Source organism: Bos javanicus, chromosome 10 (assembly GCF_032452875.1).
Source record: "Bos javanicus breed banteng chromosome 10, ARS-OSU_banteng_1.0, whole genome shotgun sequence".
NCBI lineage: Eukaryota > Metazoa > Chordata > Mammalia > Artiodactyla > Bovidae > Bos > Bos javanicus.
In genome coordinates this window covers 22455499-22459416 of record NC_083877.1, presented here as the reverse complement: position 1 = coordinate 22459416, position 3918 = coordinate 22455499, and positions in this window count along the sequence as shown.

Genomic DNA, 3918 nt, shown 5'->3' with positions numbered 1-3918 from the left:
ACGAATAATTTTCCTTATTTTCTGCCTGATTTTCCTTATTCTCACCACCATCTGCAAGGCCATGAAAAATTCCATGTTCAGGAAACATTTTCTAAACACTTCATAATGATTATCTAATCCTTTTTAAAAAATGAAGAAATGAGGGGGTGGTTAGAACAAGGGCTCCTGGCCATAATGAGCTTAGATAACACTTCTGGGAAGGCTTCCGTGGAAGAGAACTTCTCATATGACTATCTACTTATCATACCACATTTAAGCTATGTGAGCTATTTAAGCCTCTCATTTATAGTATTACCAAACCAAACTTGGGTCCACTCACCCAATGCATAATGAAGCTGATCTACTGACACCAGGTTGCGGTGAAGGAAAGTAGTGTTTATCATAAGGCAGCAAGCCAGGAGAAAGTGTAGTTGATGCTCAAAAGACCCGAATTTCCCAAAGGCTTTTAGAAGCATTTTGAAAGACAGTGTGAGGGACAGAGTCTCAGGGTGGTTGATCAGCTCGTGCACAAGTCTTCTGATTCGTTGGTGGTGAGGTAACAAGGTGATGATTTGGGAATCTTTATCATCAACCTTCTGGTTCCAATCCGTCTGGGTTCTACTTGCTTGTAGTTAGCACGTGGTTAACTTTTTCCACCTTATTATTCTGTGTAACTAGAAATCAACAAATGGATGCTATTCAGTGAACTTCCAAGAAGAGGCTAAATTAATTGGTCTCATCAGCTCACAATGACAGTCAGGAATCTGTGTCATTGTGTTCTCAGAACACACAGCAAGGATGGCAGAAGAAGAAAGAAAAACAAAAACCCAGGAGTCTGCCAAAAACACCCCAGGCTGCAGAAGCCTGGGTATATACACACAGACTCAGAAAGACACTGGGAAACAGGAATTGTGAGTGATCCTCTGGGGTCCCGGGAGGAAATTGCTGAATGTTTTTGGTAAAACATTCCCACCCACCCCTGGGCTCAGAGAATAGAAAAATGGTATCCAGAAGCATTCCCCTCCCTGAATCTAGTACCTGAGATATTTGAGCGGCAGATAAAAATAGCATTTGCTCAAAACAAAGCAAATAATTTTTAACTAGCTTGCTGCCTGAACTTTGTCTCCTATAGATCTCAGACACCAGGCCAACTCCTCTAGCCGTACACACTGATACCCGTCTCAGATGGAACGTGTCTGACTTCATCCCCCACCTTCCCACTTCAGGCCATAGGCAGGCCAGGACCAGGATCAAAGACAGCTGTCCCCACAGCTGGTTTTGCCACAATGCCCCAGGCCCCTAACACCTACCTACAGGCTCTGACTGCCTGTGCTGATCCGCCCTGCCGAGTGCAGCCAGACCAGCCTTCCACTGTCTCCCTCCCACAGAGAACCTTCTCAGATTCCTCTTGAGACAATGCTTTCCATGAAAACACAGCATGCTTCACCACTTCACAGTCTTGTTCAGGCCATTCCACTTGCCTTGAAGACTCTTTAATCCTCATTTTCAGTACTGAAATCCTGCCCTCGATTCACACTTAGCTGTAGCAATCGCCCTCACCCTTGGCAACTGTAAAACTTTATAGCAGTAAAAGACAAATATTATAGGCTGTCACTTGAAAGTGGACTCTAAAAAAATAATACAAATGAACAAATGAATCTATTTAAAAAACAGAAACAGAGACACAGACACAGAAAACAAATTTATGGCTACTAAAGGGGAACAGGAACAGGGGGGAGAGAGAAATTCGGAGTTGGGATTAACAGATACACACTACTATATATAAACTAGATCAGCAATAAGGATTTCCTGTATAACATAGGGAACAAAATTCAATAACTTGTAATAACCTAGAGTGGAAAACAATCTGGAAAATAAATATATATATATAACTGAATCACTTTGCTGTATACCTGGAACTAACACAATAGTGTAATTCAACTATACTCCCATCAATCAATCAATAATAAAATCTTACACTATATGGGAAAAGAATCTGAAAAAGAATGGATATATTTATATGCATAACTGAATCACTTTGCTATACATCTGAGACTAGCATAAAATTGTAAATCAACTGTACTCAAAATAAAATAAAAATTAAATTTAAAAAAATTTTAAGAAACTTTATAGCAGTCATGTTGCTTTAGATCTCATTTATTTGTGGGTAGGTCACAGACACTGTGTTAGATGCCAAAGATATGATGCTGAAGAAAAATATGCCCAACAACAGATTCCTTAATATCTAATGAGAAAGATAGGATAAACAGATATATAAACAATATACAAGCAAATTAGGATGCATGTTATAGAAGCAATAAATACAAGGCTGAGAGAGAGATTGAAGGGTACAATTTAACAGGGTGATCAAGAAATGCTTTTCCCTCCTTGGGGAGAAGTGACTGAGGGGGCAGAGAGAGTCAAAATTGTTACACTACATTCTACTCCTTGGAAACAAGGAGATTCTCCTCAACAGAGATGTATAAACACACCTTGATCACGTGCACGCCTTGCTGATGCTGTTTCACAGGGACTTTAATTTGGCTTTGCACTAATATGGGTCTCCCATGGATTCAATGAAGTTTGTGTCTTTAAAAAAAGACACAGCCACAAATCTTTTCCACATAACCTCTGTTTTGGCCCCGGCTCAGTTGGCCGACAGGCCATATTCTCAAGCTTCCTAGGGGTCTTTTGGTTTGATTGAGAGGATCTATGAGGCTCATCTTAATCTCTAGAAAGAACCGTTTGTGTGATTGAATACTCCTAACATTGATTTTTTCTGATGTTTTAATGAAAAGTTGTACAGTCTCACTCAGAGTTTTCTCTATGCTGCACTGTCTTAATTTTAGCATCTTTTCAAATTGAGGATTTTCAGATTTATACAGTCCTGGTTCCTTTTTGTTTAACAATTCTTTCCTCAGTTTACCTCTCTCCTCTTGCATTTCACTATAAGCAGCAAGAAGAAACCCAGTGGTACGTGCATGCTTTGCTTAGAAATCTCCTTAGCTCTTCAACCTAGTTCAGCCTTCCACATAACCACCGGAAACAATTGCACAGTTTCTGCCACTACCGAACAAGGGTTCCCCTTCCTTCAGTTCTCAGTAACAGTTCCTTAATTCCTTCTGCAGCTTCCCTAGTAGTGTCCTTAAAGTCCAGACTTCTATTAAAACTAACAATCTGTTCAAAGGAATTTAGATTTTTTTCTATCATACTTCTCAAACTTCCTTCAGCCTTTTTAGATATTTGGTACAAAAGCGCCCACTATCAGGTACCAAAATCTGTATTCATTTTCTATGGCCACAAGACAACTTATCACAAACTCGTGGCTTAGCACAGCACACACTTGTATCTCATGGCTTCTGCAGGAAAGTATGCTCTAGAGACTCTCTTTGAAGAAGTAAGCAGTCATGTTAGAGAAATCCATATGTAAAGAAAGAGCAGGTGGCAATTCTCTCCCTCCTTACTGACACAGGAAAATATAGAAGTCATGAAGACTGACAATATCGCTGAGAAGTAACACTGACTGATAACCTAATAGCAGAATCTGAGAGCCATCTCCCCTCAACAGAAAGCAGATAGAGCTGTATTTAGAAACACATTGCCAGGTTTCCCTTCCAACTCACCAGGTTTTATCTCAGGAAGCCAGAACCACCCAGAAAGTCACTTTATAAACTTAGAGACTGGCTGATGGGAATTCCACCTCCACATCCATCATGTTTCTATACCCAGAAATGAAAACTAGAGAAAGTCACCTACAGAAAAGTTGGTAGAAACCACCTAGAGAAAGTCAGTAGGGCCACTAGCAGTGCTTGGCCTCTTTTAGGTAGAGACAGTGCAAGGAAAAGTTCACATATGTACATGGCTTCTTTGTACCCTATCAGGTACCCTATGAGGTACCTGGGATAGAGAAGAAGATATTGAAATGGTAACTATCTTTTA